Below are 26,101 nucleotides of genomic sequence, written 5' to 3'. Positions count from 1 at the left end.
AGGGAGCTGAAACCTTAAGTTTTGTTCCAATTTGGAAGATTAGAAATATCACTATAGCAATAAGACATTTTTGCAAAAGGTTATTTATTGAAGTGTACTTTTTTTTTTACCTTTTAGTATGCAACCTACAGGGTGGATGTAAAAAGGATTGGTAGTGTGCAGGAGATTCTGGAGAAAATGTTCATATTTCAGTAAAGGAGGAGAGTATTTGTCGTGTACTGTAGGTTATACAGCTGATGTAACATTGCTACCTCCCCTCAAGACCTGCTTCTTTTATGATAACATAAAGATGGGCAGGAGGAAAGGGAGCAGTATGCGGTAGGAAAGCAGCTCTTAAAGTTTCCAGCCTCTCCGTTTATCCAGTTGTCTTTGAAAGGACCCCATCTTGGGATAGAAGCCAGAAGAAAGAAAATGGTAGTTTAAATTAGAACTTGTATGAAATTGTCAACAATAGACAAGCTTAGTATCTTAAATGTTCAGTGCTCTTTATAGAGTTCTATACGCCAAAAACAGTATAGACTTGGTTTCGAGGTGGCTTTAGTGAAAGTGAAGTTGATACTTGGCAATCCGACAAGACTGGAAAGTAGTTGTTAACAGCTTTTATATTAGACCTTTGTGTTCTATTTTAACAGTCTATTATTTCACACAAGTGGTACAGTTCTTAACTGAAATAATTGACCTTGATGAATATGTGATGAAAAGTTTCCTGTATGTTAAGATTCTGCTTTTGCTAATCAGCTTGGCCTCAAGAAGTACAAATGATCCTCTTGTTTGGAAACAACATAGGAGGAAAGGGATTTCTGGAATATGATTTGGGTCCATAGCTTGCTTTCAGCTGATAATTACATTTCCCTTCTATATCTAGTTACTTGTGCGTTGTCTTAACAAACAAGAAGCCTTTCGCCATACCGTTCTGTGATATCTTTCCAGTCTACTATAGTTTCCTGAAGGGGTTTCATGAACTTGCCCTTGTTTACTTTCATCTGTAGGTTTATCGGGTCCATATACCGGTGCTTGATGCTTCATCACACTTGAGATAGGCACTAGGTTTTGTAAAGTGCTCTTCCAAAACTTTGGTGTTTTCTTCGTTAATGATGAATAATTAAATTGGCCACCACTTTTCATCTTTCTTTCAAACTACTTATTTGTTTTCCAGTAGTCAGACTGCTGGTTGATATCTTTAAAAATGAGAATGGAGCCATTTAAGAAGTAAATAGTAAATATCTCCCAGATCCTTTAAGTTCTGAACTCTGGAATGTGAAATACTAATTCTTCCTTTCATTAACTTAATAAAAAAATTTACTGTATATTAATAACAGTAATAGAAGTATTCAGAAACCTGTATTCAGCTAGCATTGTTTACTGTTAGCATAATTTGTTTAGATGTTCACTGAGGAGGACCTCAGAAGCCACCTGTTTAACTTGTGATTTTTGTTTAGAACTTAAAAGTTTTATTTCAAGACCCTACTTGTTATTTCAAGCATTCCATTGCAGTTAGCATTTTTCATTCACCTGCTAGGATGCTTTTTACTTGAGAGAAATGTCTAAATACAGTATGAAGTTAAATGACTAATGCTTTGTTCAGACTCATGTAAATCCATTTCTAATGTATGAAATCTTAAGGATTTACACTGGGTACATCTTAGTATGGGGGTATAATAACTAGGACAGTACATAGTAGGTATTCAAATCCTTGTTAAATTTGCTGTGAATATTAATATTGCCCTACAGATTGTAGAAAACAGCAATAAAGTACTGTTAACTTTCAGGTCACCTACAAAGGCTCACAAATTTTTTATCCCGTACCTGTGACTTAAGAGTATTCTCATTCATCCTTCCCCCTGTGCCTCTCTGTTGGTCTCAGGAATTTCCTCAAAATACCACAGATCCATTACGTTTTTACTTCGGTTGAATACATCTCTCACATCTCACATTTTGCTTTTTTCCTATAGTTTGTCAGTGGAATGGTTGTGACTGGCCTTGTAGGAAGCAAGATGAGTGGGACCATTCTCTAACTTTTTCAGTTGCCTGGTCATTGTTGCATAAGTTGCGAGTAAATCTACTCACATCCTTCGTGTCTTTAGCAACCAGCCACCCACCTAAACATCACATCAGTGGAATTAAGTCACTACAGAGATTGTCATTCAGTAGTTGCTTTTCATCTTTCAAATAGTATGAGGAGACATGACACACACACCAACCACCTACCTACAAGGCTCTGTTGTCTACAGCCTAGTATCTCCACTTTTAATCCTTACAACTAAGGAGACACTGGGTTAGGATCTGCAATGGTTATTTTTAGACACATGACCTACAGCCAGTGTTCACAGCCAACAGCTGTGGTCCACAGTTGATCTTTATTTAGGATAGGCAATGGAATCCTTTCAAGACATAAATTTAACCCTGTTTATTAGAATCCCAGGAGAGCTATTTGAAAGACAACCTTCTCAATGGCGGGGCCATTCGGATTTGAATGATCTGGTGTCGGGCCAGGTGCTGATGGTCTGGTCGGCTTCTCTTCTGACCACCCCCCATCCCCAGGTGCATCCTGGTTGGGGTGCATCCAAAGTTGAGGCCCACTGTCCTTGATGAAATTTAAAGTATTTTATAGTATTGAGTTTTTTCCTCAAATTGAAGAGGGAAGCAACTATGTAAGTGCAAAAAGATAAACTTTTCCCCATCTTACATTAAGGAGAAAACTTCTTGAACTTTCTGTCCAGAGCTTTCTGATTGTTTTCAAAGTCCATTCTTTGCTTAAATCATGCTGCTGTTCTACTACCTGAGATGTTGGTATTCAAAGAGAAAAAAGTCATGGTTTTATTGGATGTCATGGTAACTTGTCTCCACTGAAGCAACTTTTAAAATATAATTGCCATGAATAGATAGATGCTTGAGTTTTTGAGTGGATGAGTACCAAAGCAAAGCATGGACTTGGCAGGGTTTTAAATAAGAATGGGTGCGAGGTATTACTCCCTGGAAAGCCACACATGCCTACGCTGCAATCAAATACATATGTTTTTTTTCTCCCTAATTGTGCATAAACAAGTGAATTACATATCTCAGATGTAAAAGGAGCCATGATTCTAGGACAGACAGAATTCAAAGCTAAATGTTGGCCTGTTAGTGTAGAACCTGGAAAGGAGATTTACATATTACACAATCCTGTGTCAAACCAAAACTTGCTCTGTGAGATCTGAAATAACATCTGTGTAGATCTCCCAAATCTTTCTAATCCAGTATTTTTCTTTAATAGAATAGGAATGGTTTTACAGACAAACATCAGTTCTGTCTAGCTTGTTCTTGGCTGGTTAGAGGATTTGATAAATGAATCTGGTTGTTTTGATACTGTTCATTGTCATTCTTAATTGCGTAGAGATGGATAATCTTCCCTCACCTTTGCAAACTGTGAAGTCTAAATTGTTTTAGCCTCTTCCCACAGAAGCCTGGCCTTAATGCTTTATGGTTACTTTCCTCTGACCCTTGTGACTAAGTGCCAAATTTCTGGCATAAATACATTGTAGCTTGGTAACGACAGTAGCGTGATGTAGTTGAAAACATAAGCTTTTCCCAAGGACAGGTGCCTGAGGAAAGTTAATAAGAATTTTTAGTTCATAGTTGTTGGATTAAGTAACGCACATACTGTATAGAAAGTGATTACCACAAGACCTGACACATAGTAAGTGTTCATTACAAATACCAGCATTTGCAAAAGGATGTTCTTTCCTGTTTGTCAATATTCAACTTGGTTATCCTTATTTGTTGACTAAAGTACAGGAAAATCGTTGATCATCTTTTCCTAGGTACTAACAGCTCAATTTTTTTTCCCTAGTATTTTACTTTACACTTGTGAGAACTTTACATTGTTTTCCCTTTTCTCATAGAGAAAAACACCTGTAATACCTCCATCCTCCATGATCATTTTGACTTTTACTAGTGTTAGCAAAGTTGGCAGATTGATGCTTGCTGTTTAAAGCTATTTAGGAGATGTGATATTAGGCCAGTCCCAGTGTCCTTCCTTCCATCCATCTGGTAGTTAATGAATGCCTATCACGTTTTTTACAGGCTAGTAAAGGAGACAGACAAGTCAAGAAATGAGTGCAGCAGTGGTTTATAACCCACCTAGGAGTTGGTACACATTTCTGTTTGGATGGACTAAGATAAGTTTAACAGAATGCTCACTTGAGTTTGGAAAGAGAAAAACCAGTTTCCTAGACAGATAGAAGGTAGCATGTACCTAAAGGCACAGATACATGAAACATGTATTCAGGGACCATGTAAACTAGTGTGAATAGAATCTGGGAAATGAGGCTGGGGATCAGAATAAAGAGTGTTAGATGACTTACTAAAAGATTGGATTTGGCTTTGTATAAGCAAAGGAGAGTTATTGAAGAAATAGGGAAGGATAAGTGAGAGAATTCTATTAATATGATGAGGATGGGGAACAAGATTGGAAGCTTGCTTCCAATCATCAGAACTAGTAATATGACTCAAGCTGAGCTAGTAATAGCCATCATTGAACTTTTGCTATGTGCCAGGCAATTTAGTAAGCACTTTGCATTTGTTAGCTGATATAATTCTTGAAGAGATCATTCCCATTTAACAGAAAACTTGATCATAGTTGCTTACGGTCACATAGGTTATTAGTGACAAAGATCTGCATTCAAGCCCAGGTGTGTCTAACTCCAAAGTGCTTGCTTCTGATGAATGTAACCTTTGGCAAAAAGTAGTAAGGACAACAACATTAAGTATGGGGAGGAGAGCAAGGATACAAGAGACGTTAAGAAGGTAGGACATAGGTCAGCTGATTTGTTGGAAGGCAGAAGACAATGCAAGGAAAAGTAAAAGTTCATGATGTCCGTCCGGGGTTTGGACGTAAAACACTTTGCCTTGGACAGCATCATTAAACAGAGTTGGAAAAAAGAAATTGAGGGGAAAAAAGGTCTTTTCACAATGAATTATAGGCGTTTATAGGACATGTAAATCCTAGAAGATTAGTAGGCAGCTAGGCAGATGGGTCTGATGTTTAGAAGAGAGCTGACTTTTGTCGATCTTGAAGAGTTAGTTGTGAGTGGTGTGGCCTAGACAAGACTCAGAGGGAAAAAACAAAGGTGATAACTCACAAATGCCAAGAGAAGCGGGTAGAGGAAGAGAAGCTAGCAAAAGAGACCAAGAAATAGTATTAGTTAAAAGAAAAAACTAGAAAACAATGCTGTTGGGGAATCAAAGTTTTTCAAAGAGGAGGATCAACAGGGTCAAAATCAAGACACTGCGTCAAGGTGGCAACATTTTAGAAGGTCTGAATATCAAATGTTGGCAAGGAGGTTGGAAAACAACATAGGAACTCTCAGGCACTGTCTTCGGGAGTATAAATTGGTATAACTTATGAGGGCAGTTGGTAGTATTTATTTACTAAAATTAAACATGTGCATAGCCTTATGAACCAGCAATTCCACTAGGATATATATATACACACACATATATATGCCCTGTAAACATTCCTTCATATTTGCCAGAGAGACATGCAAGAATGTTCATCACAGTATTGTTTATAATAATAAAATTTGGAAATAAAGTGTCTGTGACATAAGAATGGATAAGTTGTGCTATATTCATTTAATGGAATGCTGTACAGTTAAAATGAATAAGCCAGCATTAAGTGAATCAAATTCCCTCCAAAATGGTGGTTATTTAAAAAAAAAAAAAAAGGCAAGTTAAATGGCCTCATTTCTTGTATGTAAATTTTTTGATGTAAAACAATAGTGTGTGGTTTATGGATACATTTATTTAAAGTAAAGGGGTTTGTTAAAGTGTATTTTCAGAGAGAGAGAGAGAGAGAGAGAGAGAGCAGGGGAGGGGTAGAGGGCGAGAGAGAATCCCAAGTAGGCTCTGTACTGTCAGCACAGAGCCTGATGTGGGGCTCGACCCCAAGAAATGTGAGCTCATGACCTGAGCCAAAATCAGGAGTCAGATGTTCAACCAACTGAGCCATCCACGTGCCCTAAAGTAAAGGTTTCAAAGGGTGCCTGGCAAGCTCAGCCAGTGGAGCATGTGACTCTTAATATCGGGGTTGTGAGTTCAAGCCCCATGTTGGGTATATTTTAAGATTTTAAAAATAAAATCTTAAAAAATAAATAAAGGCTTAAAAAACAGGTTTGGGAATTACAAAAACAAAATTCAGGACAGAGGTTCTCTTTATAGGAGGGAGAGGCACATTGGTAGCCTATAATTTTTATTTCTTAAAAAACATTTAAAAAATTTTTTTTAAAGTTTATTCATTTTTTTGAGAGAGAGAGACAGAGTGTGATCAGGGGAGGGGCAGAAAGAGAGGAAGACACAGAATCCGAAGGAGATTCCAGGCTCTGTACTGACAGCACAAAGCCCGACGTGGGGCTTGAACTCACAAACCATGAGATCGTGACCTGAACTGAAGTCAGACACTTAACCAACTGAGCCACTCAGGAGCCCCTTAAAAAACATTCTTAAATGTGGCAAAATGTTAATTAAGATTTGATGTCTTTGTTAATTTTGGATCTATATAGGATTTTTTTTAAGTTAAAATAATAAACTATTATATTTTATACCCCACTAAAAAAAAGGCTAGATAAAAATGCATCTACAATCAAAACAAAGTTTTCTTGGGTTTGTATACTCTCCAAAATGACATGGTATTTTTACTGATTTACCAAGAATGATGAGAGAATTAAGGGAAGTCCACCAGGATATGTGACACAACTTTTTAGGAGGAAAAGTGGCTCCAATGATATCTAAAACATTACTACCCTTTGTAATTTCCAAAGTGCTCGTATGTAGGTATTAATCCCTTCTTTATAGATGAAGGTATATCTCAGAGATGTTAAATGACTTGCTAAAGGCACCCAGCTGGTAGTAGTGAGCGATGAGTTAGGTGTTCAGGTTACAGACCTGTAGATGTTAGAGCGGGAACTTGAACCCAAGTTTTTTGTTTCAAGGCAGGCTAAACTATGCTGTGTTCCTGGACCCTACTGTTTTGCCCAGAGAACTATTACTGAAGTTAAATGCTTTGTGCTATTTAGAATTTTAGAAGAGGAGCGCCTGGGTGGCTCAGTCGGTTGGGCGTCCGACTTCAGCTCAGGTCACGATCTCACAGACCGTGAGTTTGAGCCCCGCGTCGGGCTCTGGGCTGATGGCTCAAGAGTCTGGAGCCTGCTTCCGGTTCTGTGTCTCCCTCTCTGTCTGCCCCTCCCCGTTCATGCTCTGTCTGTCTCTGTCTCAAAAATAAACGTAAAAGAAAAAAAAAGTAGAATTTTAGAAGAAAGAATTGTTGAACTATGGATGTTTTCTAAACTATGCATTTTTATACAGTATTTGTATATCCCTTTTGATATATACAACATACTTTAAGCTGACAGTTCTTTTTTTTTTTTTCCCCATAAACCCCTGTTATGCTGGCATTGGGATTTCCTCTTGCAATGAGGAACTACATCTTTAAGATGGTGAAGGTAAGTGTCTAAGATCATTTACCAATTCCATGAATTAGAAACTATCATCCGTCTCTCCCTTAAGTGAAATACAGCGTCCTGCGAAAGAAACTACTCTAGAAGATAAGATGCCAGTAGTAAAGTGGCCAAGAGCTGTATGTTATAGATGTATTGATTATCAGAAACTGCCAAGCTTTCTTGCTAAAGTATTATAATTAGAAGCCAAGAAAGTAGGGTCTATCTGTTTTTACCTTTCATCCAAACCACCATACTCTACTTTAGGCCAAAGAGTGAGTTCTCCTAAGTAAAATGAGGGAAAACATTGCCATTCTTGAAAACTATTATAAACCCACAAATTCTAATGTTTGTTAGATTTTGCCATGAGGAGGTCCTTCATCAACTTGGTAATAACAGTTTCCACAGAACAGTGGGAATTAAAGCCAGGGAACAAGTTAAACAAATGGGAGATCAAGACCTAGACTTCAAGAGAATGTCACTTTTTCAAGATGCTTTGGAGATTAAGGTGGAAAGGAGAGATGGAGGGCAGAAACCAGAAGGAAATAAGGGTAAAACAAAGGGTCATGACAGTTGACAGATCTGAGCATGATTGTAATTTGAATGAAAAAGAACTTGTAGAGAAGGAGAGGGAAAATTGATGGAGCCAGACCAGGCCCCAAAGGAGACAGAAAAGGTGGGCCTTGAAAAAAAATACCTTTTCTCAGAAACTAAGGGAATAAGGGAATGGTTATAAATAAATTTATAGCTGTGAGAGGAGAGGTTTTTTTACTATCTGGCTTCAATATTTTTTGTGAAGTAGGAAAATAGCTGATGTAATTTGTGGAGTAGGAGGGAGTAAAAAAAGGGATTTAAAGGGAATGGAGACAGTCTGGAATAGACAGTAGATTAAAAACAAAGGCATTAATCGTGGTGTTAACCACCAAACTGAGTTTGGAAATCATGACAGTATAGTGGCTTTATGATTATTTCTAGCATCTCAGCTGAATGGCTTATAGGCCAGGCATATTATAGGACTGATCCAGAATTGTGAGTTGGATGACAGAGGAGAAAGACAAGGATGAAGGGGATTGAGGGCACTGATGCCAGGCAGAATATAGCACTGTTCTAGGAATGTGATTTGGAAGAAATACCAGGAAAGGGAAAAAAAAAAAAAAAAAAATGGAAGGGGACTGAAAACATTGGTGAGAGAGTAGGTCATGTGACCAATTAAGAGATTTAGGCCAGATATGGAAATGGGACCAAGAATAAATTGGAAGAAAAAGCAGTCTTACAGGAATAGAGCTCTCGATGAGATTCTGGGTCGGGCATACTGGAGGTAATATGAATGGAAAGAGAAGGGTATTGCAATCAGTCAGAGCTACTCTATAACAAAGTAGAGAGCATGGCCAAGGGAATGGGTTGAAGTGGCCTTGGAACTGTGATTCTTGGGTGTTTGACAGACCATCCACAGGAATGTTGAAATACCTTAGGAAATGAGGAAGTAAATTGAGATTTAAAGGCTTAACATGATCCAGGTATAATGTTATTGTGGGGGAATGACCTGGGGGTCAAGGGATATTAGGGACAAAAGAAGGTAAAAGGTGGCAAAACTGGATGGAATGAACTTCAAAGGAATGAAGGTTTTTACAGGAAAGTGAAATGTTTTAAAAGGGACTATGGGACAAAATACCAATACCAGTTCTGAGCCTTGTGATATGTAGAATTTGAGGAAACAGCAAAGGAAGCAAGATCTTTGAGAAAGAGATCAAGGAAATAGAAGACATGTTCATTTAAAAAGCTGAGGGTACAGGTGAGTTTGTTTATAGTGAAATAGGTTGCCAAAGCCCACCCTGGATAGGGTTGAAGGAGGGTATTGTGGGAAAGGTGAGGGTGAGGCCTCAAGAGGGAATGCTGTCAGGTACACAGCAGTTGGGAGACAAGAAATGAGAGGAAGGTGATGGATCGGTGAGAGGGTTGTCTTCTGAACAGTGAACAGGGATGAAGTTTGGATGGAGCTATAGTTTCTCAGCTTTTGGCCCTGCTGTTTTAAACAGAACTGATAAATTGGTGGTCCCAGGCAATGTCTGAACTTATCTTTGTAGGAATGTTTCTAGATTCATGGTGTGGCGGTAATTGCTGGATCCTTCCAGAACTGCTGTGCAAAATGCTGAGTGTGGTAGTATATGGTCTAATCTCTGCCTGACTTCCTTATGGTTTAAGACATGCAGCTATTGATTTGCCACTCTCTGGCAGGCATGGCATGCAGCAGGCATCCCAGAAGACAGAGCGCGAGGACTTTTCTCCATAGCACTGCGCCTCTTTAGCGTAAGGGCCAGTGTTTGTGCTTCACATAAGATGCAATCCCTTCTTTTCTGTTTTTGCAAAAATATAGCTTTCATTCTATCAGTCTTTTGGAGAGTATGATACGGTGGAAAAAGCATGGTCTTTTACAGAGTTGGTTCTGAATCCTGGAAGCTTATTGGGCAATTTATTTAACTTTTGAGTCTTAATACATCATGGTTATTATAATAATAGACTTTGTATATAAAGTACCTAAGGCAAAAAGTACTCAATAAAATTTTTCCCATTATTAATTATTTCATAAAAGTCTTATTAAAGACCCCACCACTGTACTAAGTCCTGGAAATCTAATGATGAATATGACATGATCCCTGTCTTAAGATCCTTACAGTTCATGGGGTGCCTGGGTGGCTCAGTCAGTTAAGCATCCGACTTTGGGTCAGGTCATGATCTTGCGGTCCACGGGTTTGAGCCCTGCATCGGGATCTTTGTTGGCAGGCCTGGAGCCTGCTTCAGATTCTGTGTCTCCCTCGCTCTCTGCCCCTCCCCCGCTCACACTATGTCTCTCTCTCTCTGAAAAATACATAAACATTTTTAAAAAAGTAAAGATCCTTACAGTTCAGGGGCATCTGGGTGGTTCACAGCCCATTAAGCGTCCAACTCTTGCTTTCGGCTCAGGTCATGATCTCATGGTTTGTGACATTGATCCCCATGTGGGGCTCTGTGTTAATAGCGTGGAGCCTGCTTGGGATTCATTCTCATTCTCTCTCTCTCTCTCTCTCTCTCTCTCTCTCTCTCTCTCCCTCTCTCTGTCCCTCCCTCCCAAAATAAATAAATATTAAGAAAAAGAGAAAAAGGATCTTTACAGTTCAGTGCTCACTTTGGCAGCACATATACTAAAGTCAGAGCGATACAGGGAAAATTAGCATGGCCTCTGCATAAGGATGACATGAAAATTCATGAAGCTTCCATATTTTTTATGCTAAGCAAAATAAATCTGAGAAAGACAAATACCATATGATTTCACTTATATGTGGAATTTGAGAAACAAAATAGATGAACATAAGGGAAAGAAAAAAAAGGGAAGCAAACTATATGAGACTCTTAACTATAGAGAACAAACAGTTGCTGGACGGAGGTGGGCAGGGGATGGGCTAAATGGGTAATGGGTATTAAGGAAGACACTTGTGTTGAGCACTGGGTGTTACATGTAAGTGATGAGTCACTAAATTCTACTCCTGAAACCAATATTGTACTATATGGTAACTAGCTACAATTTTTAAAAAATTGTTAATGTTTGTTTATTTTGAGGGAGGGAGGGAGAGACAGAGACTGAGTGGGAGAGGGACAGAGACAGAGAGGGAGACACAGAATCCGAAGCAGGCTCCAGGCTCTGAGCTGTTGGCACAGAGCCTGACGCAAGGCTCAAACCCATGAACCGCGAGATCATGACCTGAGTGGAAGTCGGACGCTCAACCGACTGAGCCACTCAGGTGCCCCTAACTAGAATTTAAATAAAAACTTGAAACAAAAAAAGATCCTTACAGTTCAGTAAAAAGTGAGACAAAGATAAATATACTCAATGACAGATGAGGAGTGCCTTGATAGATGCATAGATGGAAAACAGTGGCAGCCCAAGGGAGCAATCATTAGCAGGCTGCCTGCCTGAGGTGGATTGAGAAGGCAGGGAGCCTTCCTGGCTATTTCTTCTGTTTTCTCTGTTTATTTTCCTTCCACTCTATGTGCATGTCTATTTCCATTCTATGCCCATTTCCTGAAATATATCCAAGTGTGCTTTTGTTTACTCCCATGATATCAGTGCTGAAGAGTTCCAGGTCTCCCTACTGAACATTACCCCATATATCCAGTTGCCAAATGCATATATATTCTTGGGTATACCGTGAGTCCTCCAGCTCAACAGGAGCTAAAATTGAATTTTATAATCTTTTCCTCAAAACCTGCTCCTGCATTTTTTGGGTGCCGCCATCCACTCAGTTGTCAACTCAGCAACATCTTTATTGTTTTGCTCTTCCTAATTCTCCACAGTTAGTGTTCAGCAAGTCACATTAATTATATCTGCAAGACATCTTTCAAGTGCACCCACTTCTCTTCACTTCCATGTTTATAACCCTAGTTTAATATCATCTCTTCCTGAATTACTCCAACAACTTTTATTTGGTCTCCCTGCCTCTAATCTTATCTCCTTTTAATCTATTCTCCATACTGCAACCAGAACATTATTTCTAAAATACAAATCTAATTATTTCATTCTTTGGCTTAAAATCCTTCAGAAGCTTCCCATTGCTTCTAGAATAAAATAGTTGGCAGGGCACTGCAGTCTCATGTTGCCTTACTTCCAACCTCATCATTTCATCACTGTCATCCTCTTACTTAAGTAAGAGGTGTTCCCTAAACCCCAGCTGCTCCACTGCTCTTCTGAGCTTACATCATTTCTGTACCCCTGCCCCCAGAGCACCCAGTACAGTGTATTAAAATGCCTAGTTGTTTGTTTCCCTGACTAGAATAATCTCCTCAGGGAAGAGACCAAGTTGTTTTATTTTTGTTTTCCGTGTGTGTGTGTGTGTGTGTGTGTGTGTGTGTGTGTGTGTGTGTAATACAGGGGAGCCTTTAAGATGAGGTGGTCATAGGAATCACAATCACCTGCCTGTGATTGAGGCTGTAATGTAACTGATTTGGGCCTTCTATATGTTCTTTGAATAGCTCCATAAAAGAGAAATTAGGGGTGCCTGCATGGCTCAGTCAGTTAAGCGTCCAACTTTGGGTCAGGTCATGACCTCCAGGTTCGTGGGTTCAAGTCCTGCATTGGGCTCTATGCTGACAGCTCAGAGCCTGGAGCCTGCTGTGGATACCGTGTCTCACTCTCTCTGCCCCTCCCCTGCTTGCACTTGTCTCTATCTCTCAAAAATAAATGACCATTAAAAAAATTTTAAAAAGAAGGGGCGCCTGGGTGGCGCAGTCGGTTAAGCGTCCGACTTCAGCCAGGTCACGATCTCGCGGTCCGTGAGTTTGAGCCCCGCGTCGGGCTCTGGGCTGATGGCTCAGAGCCTGGAGCCTGCTTCCGATTCTGTGTCTCCCTCTCTCTCTGACCCTCCCCTGTTCATGCTCTGTCTCTCTCTGTCCCAAAAATAAATAAACGTTGAAAAAAAATTTTTTTAAAAGAAATTAAACACCATCCAGATTATTTTATTTATTTTTCAGTTTATTTATCTATTTGGAGAGAGGCAGAGTGTGGGGGAGGGACAGAGAGAGCCTGACACAGGGCTCGAACTCATGAACTGTGAGATCATGACCCAAGCTAAAATTGAGAGTCAGACACTTAACCAGGTGCTCCCAGAATGTTTTAACAATATACTCAGTATTCAAAAACTAGGTAGCAATGTTGTCTCTATAGTTTACATCTAAATGAAGATGTTGTTTAAAATTAAACTTTCTCTGTCAGTGAATGGCCTGTTTTTATATTATTACATGAGGTAGTAACAGGACTATTTATTCCATTAACTACTTATACTCTGAATTTAAATATTCCCTAATATTTGTTCTCTAATAAAGTTAAGTAATTTCAATCTATAGAATAAGATATTGTGGGCCATTTTACCTTATGCAAGGTACTTACTCTTTTAACTATAATAGTGTATAACTAATTATACAAGTTCTTTTGTCTTTATCATCATGATTACCTTATATGGTCCAGAAATTAACACACACACACACACACACACACACACACACACACACACACACAGATCTTATTAAAACTTTACACTAATCTAGGGGCGCCTGGGTGGCGCAGTTGGTTAAGCGTCCGACTTCAGCCAGGTCACGATCTCGCGGTCCGGGAGTTCGAGCCCCGCATCAGGCCGTCAGGCTCTGGGCTGATGGCTCAGAGCCTGGAGCCTGTTTCCGATTCTGTGTCTCCCTCTCTCTCTGCCCCTCCCCCGTTCATGCTCTGTCTCTCTCTGTCCCAAAAATAAATAAAAACGTTGAAAAAAAAAAACATTTAAAAAAAACTTTACACTAATCTTTTACTCAGATTTGGCATAAAATGGTATAAAGGATGAAGTTGGTCCTTAAAGGGAAGTGCATTTTTTTAAGTTTATTTATTTATCTATTTTGAGAGAGAGAGGGAGAGAGAGAGTCCCAAGCAGGCTCGGCGCAGAGCCCAATGTGGGGCTCAATCTCAAGAACCATGAGATAATGACCTAAGCCAAAATCAAGAGTTGGTTGCTTAACAGACTGACCCACCCAGGCCCCCCCCCCCCGGGAAGTTTTTTTTTTTTAACATAATTTTTTTGTCAAGTTAGCTAACATAGAGTATACAGTGTCCTCTTGGCTTTGGGAGTAGATTCCCATGATTCATCACTTACATACAACACCCAGTGCTTATCCCAACAAGTGCTCTCTTCAATGCCCATCACCCATTTTCCCTGCCCCCTACCCCTCCCACCATCAACCTTCAGTTTTTCTCTGTATTTAAGAGAAAATAATTGCATATTTAAAATGTACAATGGGTACATGTACACACCCATGAAATTGTCAGCACCAAGTAGTAAGCATATTCATCACTCCAGAAAGTTTCCTTATGCCTTTCTGTAATCCCTCTCTCCTACCCTTTCCAGCCTCCAACTAAAGCTTTCTATAGCTATAGAATAGTTTGAATTTTCTAGAGGTTTATAAGTGACATCATACAGTATTTACTTTTTAAAATCTGATTTCTTTCACTCAGCATAATTATTTTGAGAGTCACTTTTGTTGCATATATCAATGGTTAATTCCTTTATATTTTGAGTACTATCCCTTTAGAGATGCTGTAGAAAAACCAATGTTGAGCTTTCTCCTGTTAGAGAAGAAATTATTATGAAGCATTTGGACTTCTTTTAAACAGTTAAATGAACCTTTCTGACCAAATAAGGTTATTAGTCTGTATTAATGTTGTGCCTTGGGTACTCTTTCATTATTGCTCATGAACATTCGGTTAACTTTACAGACTATGTGGTCAAGAGGACCACATTGGCTGCTTACTGAAAACACAACCTTTGAAAGACAAAAGAAAGGGCCGCATTCCTTTCTTGTTGTACAAAGTCTTTCTCAAATAGAATATTGGCACATCATAATTAAAAAGCTGGAAATCTACATGATCAATTAATCTTCAACAAAGCAGCAAAGGGTATCCAATGGGAAAAAGACAGTCTTCATTAAAGAATGTTGGGAAAACCAGGCAGCAACATGCAGAAGAATGAAGCTGGACCACTTTCTAACACCATACACAAAAATAAACTCAAAATGGATAAAAGATCTGAAACCATAAAAATCCTAGAAGACAGCATAAACAGTAATTTGTCTGACATCAGCCATAGCATCATTTTTCTGGATATGTCTCCTGAGACAGAGGAAATAAAAACAAAAATAAACTATTGAGACTACATCAAAATAAAAAGCTTCTGCACAGTGAAGGAAACAGACAAAAGTAAAAGGCAACTTACTGAATGGGAAAAGATTTTTTCAAACAACATATCCAATAAAGGTTTAGTATCCAAAATATACAAAGAACTAATACAACTTAACACCCAAAAAACAAATAATCCAATTAAAAAATGGGCAGAAGGCATGAACAGATATTTCCCCAAAGAATACATGGCTAACAGACACATGGAAAGATGCTCAATAACCCTCATCATCAGGGAAATAAATATCAAAACTATAATGAGATATCACACCTGTGAGAATGGCTAAAATCAATAACAAAAGAAACAACAAGCATTGGCAAGGATGTGGAGAAAAAGGAATCCTCTTGAATTGGTGGAAATGCAAAGTGGCGCAGCCACTGTAGAAAAGAGTATGGAGGTTCCTCAAAAAGATAAAAATAGAAGTACCTTATGATCCAGTAATCACACTACTGGGTATCTACCCCAAAAATTCAAAAACACTAATTCAAAGGGATACATGCATTCCTATGTTTATAGTAGCATTATTTACAATAGCAAGTTATAAAAGCAGTCCCGGTGTCCATTGGTTGATGAATGGATAAAGAAGCTGTGGTAAGTATATATATAAATGGAATATTATTCAACCATGAAAAAGAGCAAAATCTTGCCATTTGCAACAGCATGGATGGAGCTAGAGAGTATAATACTAAGCGAAATAAGTCTGTCAGAGAAAGACAAATACAATATGATTTCATCCATATGTGGAATTTAAGAAATAAATGAGCAAAGGGAAAAAAGACTAACCAAGAAACAGACTCTTAACTATAGAGAACAAACTGATTATTACCAGAGGGATTCCATGCTGGGCGTGAAACATACTTAGAAAAAAATGTTGAAAAGGCAAATAATAAAATGAAATGATACATTAAAAAAAAGCTGGATGCACAAACAAATAAAAGATTTTCACCATTCTATAAACATTCCTATGCTTTCCCATGCCAAGCCTTTTCTCATACTTCCTATTCTTCTGAAATATTCTTTCCTCTATTACCGACTAAGCCAGTTCTGCCCATTTTTTAAGATTTTTCTCAGCTAAGTAGAATTTCTTTTTTCTCTGATCTTTCATAGCACATTCCATCTTTCTTGTAGCCATTTTTATATGTGTGTTATCTTAAACTTTGAATATTTACCTTATTGTTTTTACTGTTACAGTTGAGCCTTGAACAAACACAGGTTTGAACTGTGCATGTCCACTTATATGCAAAATTAAAAAAATTTTTTAAATGTTTATTTTATTTTTGAGAGAGAGAGAGAGAGAGAGAGAGCACAAGTGGGGGAGGAGCAGAGAGAGAGGGAGACACAGAATCCCAGGCAGGTTCCAGGCTCTGAGATGTCAGCACAGAGCCCGACACTTGGCTCAAACCCACGAACAGTGAGGTCATGACCTGAGCCAAAATCATGAGTCAGACGCTTAACTGATTGAGCCACCCAGGCACCCCTACAGATTTTTTATAGTACAGGAGTGTAAATGTATTTTCTCTTCCTCATGATTTTCTTCTTTTCTCTAGCTTACTTTACTGTTAGAATACAGCATATAATCCATGACATACAAAATATATGTTAACAAACTATGGTATCATTAAGGCTTCCTGTCAGCATTGTAGGCTATTAGTAGTTATGTTTTGGGGGAGTCAAAAGTTACATCTGGAGTTTCGACTGTGTGGGGGCTGGCACTCCTAACCTCCATGTTGTTCGCGGTGAGAAGCTTTTTAAGGTTAGAAGTCAAGTTTATTCGTCTTTAAATACACCCGCCATGGTGTATACTAAATGCCTTGTACATAGTCGGTACTTAATAAATATTTGTTGCATGAGTGAATGAATCTACCGGTAAGAAGCAGGAAAATTGTAAGTAGTTCCATGATTTGACTACTTGAGAATAGTGTTAAGATTTCAAAGGGAGCATTCATCGAACACTTAAATACGTTTGGAGCCATGCGAGCTTTACACATGGCCCCACCAAAATTAGAAATCAGGATTGTTACCATGATTCTGTGCTCTACCATGTTCTAGGCTTGTAGTCTAAACATGAGAATGGGCGCTTTTGATATGTGAGGGGCATGTAGGATAAAAGAAATTCATCCAACATGAAATGGATCTTCCTGCTTGGCACACACATCTGACATTAGTGGCATAGTCTAGCCTCATCTTACCTCTGCAATCCGATTTCCCACAATTCCTCTAGACAAAACTCTCTTCCAGCCAAACTGACTCATAGACCAACCTGTAAAATCTAAGCTTTTGCTCATTTCATTAATGTAGCATGGAATTCACCCTATAATTCCCATTCCTTTCCATAGCCCAACATATTTTTCACTTTCTTTGTGAAGCACCCCTTGCCACAGTGATTGATGCCCCCTTCCTAGAAGTTCAACTCCTATCTTACTATTCACATGAGAACATCTGATGTTTGTGACAACTCAAATTTGTTTTTAGTTCTTGATTTACTTGGCATTTTTATTTATAGAGATCTTTGCTCCCAGACTGGGTCGGGACCTGGGACCATGTATTTTTCTTATATCTTTCACTACCCTGACCATAAAGCCTTGCACAAAGGAAAGCTCACTGAATATTTATCTATTTATTCATTTATTTTTGATGTTTATTTATTTTTGAGACAGAGTGCAAGCAGGAGAGGGGCAGAGAGAGAGGGAGAAAGAGGATCTGAAGTGGGCTCTGCGCTGACAGCAGAGAGCTCAATGTGGGGCTCGTGAACACCTCACACCCCTCATGTGTGAAACTCATGAACCTGAGATCATGACCTGAGCCGAAGGTGGAATGCTTAACTGACTGAACCAACCAGGTGACCCTCACTGAATATTTATTAAATGAATGAGTTTTATCTCAACTAGAAATATGTTATGAACTCTTTATATATGCCCTTAATTTGATTAGCACAAGGTGGATAATTTCCATAATCAAAATCAGCCTGTAAGGTAACAAAGAATTTGTATTTCCATATGACTTGACATGATTTTTACATATGACCAGCTAATGGATTGCTTCAAGTAATAGTATATTATGTTAGACAACAGGAATAATGTGGCTAAAATGCAGGTTCAGGAACTCTGTTTTAGAAGTTTATCCACTGGTAATAAAGCTAGGGGAGATTAGTTCACACAAATGTCTGAATAAATTAGACTGCCGGCTTAAATGTATTAACTTACCACAAGAAAGGTCATCATACAGAGTGACTAATGCTCTTTAAACAAGTGTTAGGTCAGAAGATGTCTCAATGAGCCAGAGTAAGAGACCAGAAAGTGCTCAATAAAAATCACCAGGTATTTCAATTTGCATTTTGGACTATAGGAGCCTTACTGTTGGAGCCTAACAGCTGGAAAGTCTAACAGTTTGCATCAGGTTAGAAATTAGATAAATTATAAAAGAAAAAGCTAATGATTTTTATCATTTGCCACAAAGTCCTGGGCCATTAGAAATTAAGTCAAGATATGAGTACTGCTCTAGGTCAGACATTTAATTGATAAGACCCCACCCCTACCTGCAGCAGCTGTATCTCATGGGCAATGGATCTTACAGCCTAAAGGAAACCCGGAGTTTGCTAAGAAGCAGTATCAGTAGCGTATGTAGTGTTTCTGAGGTCTCCAAGGTACAGGTGCCACTTGTTTTGTACTTTCATTTTGAATTTGGTAGTTGTGAGACAAATTCAGAGGCTATGGTTAGGTTCAGTGGCATTTTTAAATTTTTTTTTTTCAACGTTTTTTAATTTATTTTTGGGACAGAGAGAGACAGAGCATGAACGGGGGAGGGGCAGAGAGAGAGGGAGACACAGAATCGGAAACAGGCTCCAGGCTCCGAGCCATCAGCCCAGAGCCTGACGCGGGGCTCAAACTCCCGGACCGCGAGATCGTGACCTGGCTGAAGTCGGACGCTTAACCGACTGCGCCACCTAGGCGCCCCTCAGTGGCATTTTTAAAGCAATTCATGGTTACAGGATCTTTCCAAAATAAACATCTTTACTGCTGTTTTCAAATCCTTTTAGAAACTCTAATTCTTCTATTATGTAATAGCCAATACTTGGAAACGGTCGAAACTAAATTCAAATCTCAGGAACCCGATGAATTACAGCCTGGCGTTCCAAAAGAATAATCAATCCAGTATGGTTAACATAACCACCCCAGGTGGTGGTAGAAAAGGTAGTCTTCTCAAGGGAAAGCAGAAGGCTTTCTGTTTAAAGTCAGGAGGTAGAAGGAGTATTTTGTTGCAACGATGAGAATATAGGTGCGTTTGTTTCAAATAGGCTGGAGTGCCAGAGGGCCCAGGGAAAAAGAGCAAGAAGGGTCTGGTAGGATTGCAGAGCAGAATGGGAGAGGACGACCACCTGGAGAGTCTTGTATTGGCGAGGGGCTGAGCATGATAGGGAAGTGAGGATTCACTGGCCCTACAGGTCTCAGGGAAATCCTTTGCAATGAGGGTTGAGAACTGGCCCAAGCAAAGGCCTAGGAGGCATCAGGATTTTGAGGAAGGAAACGGTTGGCAACTTGGTCTGGAGGTACATTCCTTTCCACCCTAGCTGGTGTTAGAGACATAATGCTAGTAGCAATCTTTATTCAAGTTTCTTTCATTTACTCAACATGTATTGATGGAGCATCTCTTATGTGCCGGGCACTGTGCTAGACTCCAGGGATGGTGTTACAAGACATGGGTATGGCCTCAGTCCACAGGAAGCATAAAACACAATGTGAGATATAGGCCCGTTGCTGTGGTCTGAATGTGTTCCATGTGAATTCATATGTTGAAATCCTAACCCTCAAGGCTGATAGATTACGAAGAGAAACCTTTGAGAGGTTATTAGTTCATGAGAGTAGAGGCCTCATGAATGGGATTAGTGCTCTTACAAGAGAGGCTGAAGAGAGAACTTGCTTACCCTTTTCACCATGTGGGGTTCCAAAGAGAAGGCTGCAACCCAAAAGAGGGCCATCACCCACCCCCGGCACTGGAAGTCTGACATCAGACTTCCAGGCTCCAGAACTGTTAGGAATAAATGTCTGTTGTTTATACCCACTGCTCCCTCTCCCCCCGCTCCCCCAGTCTGCGATGTTTTATGGTAGCCCAAATGGACTAAGAAAAAAAAGAAATATAAGACAATTATATTGTATATGATGATAGGAGAAGTGCAGGGTGTAATGCAAATATGGGCAATTGGGGTGGGACACATAACCCAGATTTAGGAAGGTCTGGGAATCCCTCATGGAGGGGGTGCTGGATGAGCTGAGACCTAAGGTGTAAGTGTGAATTAGCTAGATGAGGAGGGGGACAAAGAACAAGGGAAGAGGAAGTAAGATTATTTTAGGCAGAGAACAGCATGTGCAAAGTCCTAGAGACAAGAGAAAAAAAGGCTGAGACACTGAAAGAAGCTTGTTCCTGTCTTGTGGAGTGGTTGTGAGATTTAGCTGTGTCTGGCACAGAATAAGTGTCCCATAAATATCAGAAATTATTACCGTGCCTAGAGCGTAGAATTGAGGGTGGGTGAGAAATAAGGCTACACAAGTGAGCAGAAACCAAAGTGGAAGTCCTGTAAGCTATGACACCAGGCATTTAGACTCAATCCAGGAGTCATTGGCAAACCACTCACAGATTGTCAATAGTAAGGGAGATTTCATGCCTTTGCAAATGATGGGCTGAGACTAGCAGCAGGGAGACAAGGCAGAAGATTGATTTAATTGTGGCCTGAATAAGATAGGGGCAGTGAAGATGGAGAAACATGGATGGATCTCAAGAGATATTTAGAAGGTAGCTATGTTAGTTTTCCCAGGACTACATAACAAATTACCACACTCTTATACGTTCAAAACAACAGAAATTTGTTCTTTCAAAGTTTCGGGGGCCAGAGGCTGCAGTCAAGGTGTTGATAGGGCTGGCAGTCCTTGGTGTTCCTTGGACTGGAGCAGCATCACTCCAGGAGCTCCCTGCACCATCTCAGGGCCCTGCACAAGGCCTTTCCCCCTCTGTCTGGGTCTCAATTCTCCCTTTCCTTCCACCTCTTCTTTCTCACATAAGGATACCAGTCATATGATCTTGTCTGAGATCCTTAACTTAATCACATTGCAAAGATCCTATTTGCAAATAAGGTCATAGTTACCAGGGGGTTAGGACTTAGATATATTTTTTGAGGGAGGGACACAATTTAATCCAATATAGTAGAATTAATGGGACATGATGATTAGCTGGACTGGGAGTGGGAGGAGCTGAAGGAGAAGGAGAAACCAAGAAAAAAACCCGTGAACACCTGGTTAAGTGATGGCACCATTCACTAAAAAATAAGTAACACTGGAGGAGAAATAAGTTTGGAGAAGGAAGATGACATCTTTATTTTGGGGCACTTGTAGAAATCCAAGGGGGAATCAAGCAAGCACTAGGTCATGTAATCTGTGAGTCCAGCAGAGGGGATGTGGGCTGGGCGCACGGATTTGGGTGGTAATTGAAGCTATGGACATGGGAAAGATCGCCAAGGGAGATTTTGCAGAATAAGAAGAACCCAGATCAGAAAGTGAGTTACACAAACTTTAAGGGAAGGGACAAGAAGGGTAGCAATCAGGGAAGTAGGAGAAAAACAATAAAAGAAATACGTCTTGGAAAAATTTAGGGAAGAAAATTACCAAAGCAGGAGTAAGGTGTGTCTAAGGACTTTTGGAGAAACTAGAATGAATGAGAGGTGATGCAATGCAAAGATGGTAAAGAAGTACAGTAAAACCTTGGATCACGAGTAACTTGTTCTGTGAGTGTTCCACAAAACGAGCAAACATTTCTAATAAATTTTAACTTGATAAATGAGCAATGTCTTGCAATACAAGTAGTACATGACACCGAATGTCACATGATCACAACTGAGCCAATGGTTCTTGAAATTCGCTTTGATATAGGAGTCCTTTGGATTACAAGCATGTTTCCGGAACAAATTATATTTGCAAACCAAGGTTTTGCTGTATTTCAGAAAGTTTGACTTTAAAAAGCAGGAGAGAGAGATGGGCAGCTGACTCGAGATGCAGACAGAGGAATTTTTTTCTTCTTTTCAGTTTTATTTAAGATGGGAGAGACTTATGTAAAGGCTAAGTCAAGACCTTTAAGGAGGCAGGACATATGGGAGACAATCTCAGACAGGAAAAATCATCATCTCTTCTTCTTAAAGGGAGGAAGAGGGGAAAGGAAGACTCTAGAAGCAGATGTTATGATCCTTAATTTTAGAGATAAGAAAAAGTTTAAATGAAAATGTAATTTAATAATTTACTCAAGTCATACCTAATGTGTGATAGCTAATATGTGAATTTTAACTCAAGACTGTCTAGCACCTAAGGTATTTTCATGCTTGCACTGTCCTCTAAAAATATAAAGCTGGAAAATAAAGAAAATAACACTTTTACAGTATTTGTATACATTTTAAAAAATGTTTTTATTTATTTTTGTAACAGAGAGAGACACAGCATGAGCAGGGGAGGGGCAGAGAGAGAGAGAGGGAGACACAGAATCTGAAGCAGGCTCCAGGTTCTGAGCTGTCAGCCCGACATGGGGCTCGAACTCACAGACAGTGAGATCATGAGACCTGAGCTGAAGTAGGATGCTTAAACGACTGAGTCACCCAGCTGCCCCTTTGTATACATTTTAAAATTTATTTTCAAGCAAGATGGTACCTGAGAAAAAGCTTTAATTAGATGATAATTCAAAGATATGCCTTCATTTTGGGAGCAATTCTGAAAGACTTCCTGGGTTTCCAAAGGGTTTCAGAGGGTAAAGCCACTAGTTGTTTCAGATTTCTAATTTCACTTCCAATAGATTTACCCCTAGCACAGGATTTACATTTATTAGCACTTACACCATTTGGTATTGAGGCACAAGGATAGAGATGCAAAGTCAGAGACTATTGTCCCGAGAAGTTGGGCAAGAGCTAAGAGAGAGAGGGGGGTGGGGGTAGTTCATGAATAAGTACATGTAGTGATGTTAACTCTAAGCTCTGGGATCAAAAAACTTAAGCAGGGAGCATAGCATAAAACTGGAGCAGGGGAACCCAAGTAAACCTATCCCTAGTCCCAAGTCTCTGACAGAAGAGTCTCTACTATCTGGACCCTAGAACAACTCAAAGTAAGTCTGTTTTTACCTGGACAGGATTCTTACAAGACATGGGGGGTAAAGTTATTTCGCTTCCCTCTCAGTAAATGTTTATACTTTTTTCCCAACCATGAGGAACATGACATTGAGGATATGCCAAGAATTGTCACCAAAAGCAGTGAAGGAAGAGGGGTTGGCATATAGTACGATGGCACAACGGAGAAGGTTCAGGAGAGGGAGGTGGACCTCGCAATGCCTGGCTCTGCCCTGCCTGTGCAAACTTGGGTAAGTCACTTACCTTCTCTGAGCTTCAGGATCCTCATATGTTAGATGGGGATAAATGAGAGTAAAAATAGGATCTACCTCATAGGTTCCTATGAGAATGAGATAATCCATATAAAGTACTTAGAAAAAAGGGCTCAACAAATGTTTGTTACTATTAATAAGTTTTACCAACAGTGTGACTTCAGTCAAGTGGCTTAAATTTTTTGCTTTTATTTCCTTAGCTATAAAATGATGAATAGAACTAGGTGATACTATAGATTTCTTTACAATTTTAGAATTATGATGTTGCATGTATTATTTCTTAAGGTGATAGCAAAGAAATAAGAAACTTCTCTGTGGTAGCCACCAGGTGGCAACAGTGAAGAATTTAACTGTCATCCCATTTTGGGGGAAAACTAAACTAGTTTTTCAGTATACAACTCAAAAAACAAACAAAAACCTGTTTAATAATCCTTAATTCTTATTTCAAGGGAGCTACTGTTAATATTTTGATGTATAACCTTCCATCCAGGTTATTTCTCCACCTATATATGTAAATTATTATTTAAAAATTTTACATAAATGAGGACACTGCTAGATACACTGTTTTATAATCAGCTTAAAAAACAAACAAACATAGAAATATATGGTGAATACCTCCCATAGCAATTAATGTAGTTCTACATAATTCTCAAAGCTTCCATGGTATTCCACAGGTATTTGTTTAAGCCATGATTGGTTTGAAACATTCTCTACTTGTGAAACACCGATTGTTCCTGTTGTTTTGGCATTACAGACACTGCTTTAATAAACAGTTTTGCCATATCGTCTATTTCTCAGGAAAAAATTCTAGCAATGGTACATCTGGGCTAAAGGGTATATCCTTTTTTTTTTTTTTTTTTTTTTTTAAAGCTTTTGATATATACCACCAATTTGTCTTTTCCTACGTTTTTGTGTCTGGTAGAGCAAGGTCCCTTATCAGTACCTTTCTTCAGAATTTAATTCACTGTTCTACAGCATTTATTCTTCCTGATGACATTTAAAATCTTTTTGTCAAGTCTTCTTCCCCCTTTCCCCTAAAACTTTAGGGTTTTGATTGATACTGTGTTAACTTCATAGATTAACTTAGGGGGAATTCTTACAATATGTTTTTCCATTCAACAACATGGTATACTTCTTTATTTATTCAGTTCTTTTGTCAGTAAAATTTGAATGTTATTTAGTTTTGGATATCTTATATTTTTTTGTTATTTATAATTATGATCTTTTTCTGTATTTTTCAAATGGCTTTTGCTATCTGTAGAAATACTATTGTGGTTTTATAATTGGTCTCATTACTGAACTCATTTGATTATCCTAATATTCTTCAATGTTTCCATTCACTCATTCTATAAATATTTATTGGGTACTTACAGTGTGCCAGGCACTATCTGGGTCCTGGAAATAAGTAAAAACATCTGTTCTTAAGATCTTTATAGGGGCACCTGGGTGGCTCAGTCGGTTGAGCATCTGACTTCGGCTCAGGTCATGATCTCGTGGTTCATGGGTTCGAGCCCCATGTCGGGCTCTGTGTGGGCTCAGGGCCTGGATGCTGTCTCCCTCTCTCTCTGCACCTCCCCATGTCATGCTCTATCTTTGTCAAAAATAAATAAAACATTAAAAAAGTTAAAAAAGAAAAAAGATCTTTCTACTCTCCTGAGAGGAAATACTAAGCAAATAAACATATGACAGGGTGATAAGTGCTAAGAAGTTGGGGGAAGCATAATAAGGGATAGAAAGTGACCGTGAAAAATACTATTTCAGATAATGTGTTCAAATAAGCACCCTCTGAGAAGTTCAAGTCTGAGGAAAGACCTAAAATGATGTTGCTTTTCTTGGGTTTTGCAGGTAGATATTTTATATCATCATGCTCTTTCTCATCTACAGTAGGATTTCCATGTCCCTGGAGGATTGTCCAGCAGCAAGACCAAAGATTTAGTCTATAAAGGGAGCCTCCAAGGTTCCCAAAGTTCCTGGATTTAAATAATGGCTCCACAGATCCTTTCAGCCAAAATCCCAACTGGATTTTAGAGGCACAGACTTCAGTGTGCTCCTGGTAAGTCTGCTCCCTCCACACTCCCGCCACCCCATCACGTCTTCCTACTTTATCAGTATAAACTGCCTAAGAGAACAATCCCAAGGGACTAAATTACATCTACAAACTGCTTAAAGAACAATCTCAACAAGCTGTAATTATACCTCCTTTAAAAAAATGAGATATAACTCCATCATATCTCATATGTCTATTTACCTCTTTTTTAAAGTTTTATTTCTTTATTTTGAGGTGGGGGCAGGGAGAGGAGAGAGAGAATCCCAAGCAGGATCCGCATTGTCACAGCACAGAGCCCAACATGGGGCTCGATCCCACCAAACGTTGAGATCATGACTGGAGCCGAAATCAAGAGTCAGACGCTTAACCGACTGAGCACCCAGGCACCCCCTATTTGCCTCTTTTAACAGGTCAAGTTCATATACAGATTC

The 26,101-nt window shown here is 39.2% G+C and overlaps 1 long non-coding RNA gene and 1 other non-coding gene across 2 annotated transcripts; one reads left to right on the top strand and one right to left on the bottom strand.

The window, feature by feature from the left end:
• Positions 1-64: 64 nt before the first annotated feature.
• LOC147581750 (uncharacterized) lies at positions 65-26,101 on the bottom strand. Its single transcript, XR_015250216.1, has 2 exons — positions 23,616-26,101; positions 65-3,581 (listed from the first exon to the last, which is right to left on the bottom strand). It is a non-coding gene; the product is annotated as an uncharacterized LOC147581750 (long non-coding RNA).
• LOC112859129 (U6 spliceosomal RNA) lies at positions 10,628-10,734 on the top strand. Its single transcript, XR_003223448.1, has one exon. It is a non-coding gene; the product is annotated as a U6 spliceosomal RNA (small nuclear RNA).

The sequence above is a fragment of the Puma concolor genome, chromosome B1 (assembly GCF_028749965.1).
Source record: "Puma concolor isolate L17-30 chromosome B1, mPumCon1.1.hap2, whole genome shotgun sequence".
In the NCBI taxonomy this organism is placed as follows: Eukaryota; Metazoa; Chordata; class Mammalia; order Carnivora; family Felidae; genus Puma; species Puma concolor.
The sequence above is the reverse complement of the archived record's forward strand: the minus strand, read 5'-3'. Positions and strand labels throughout refer to the sequence as shown.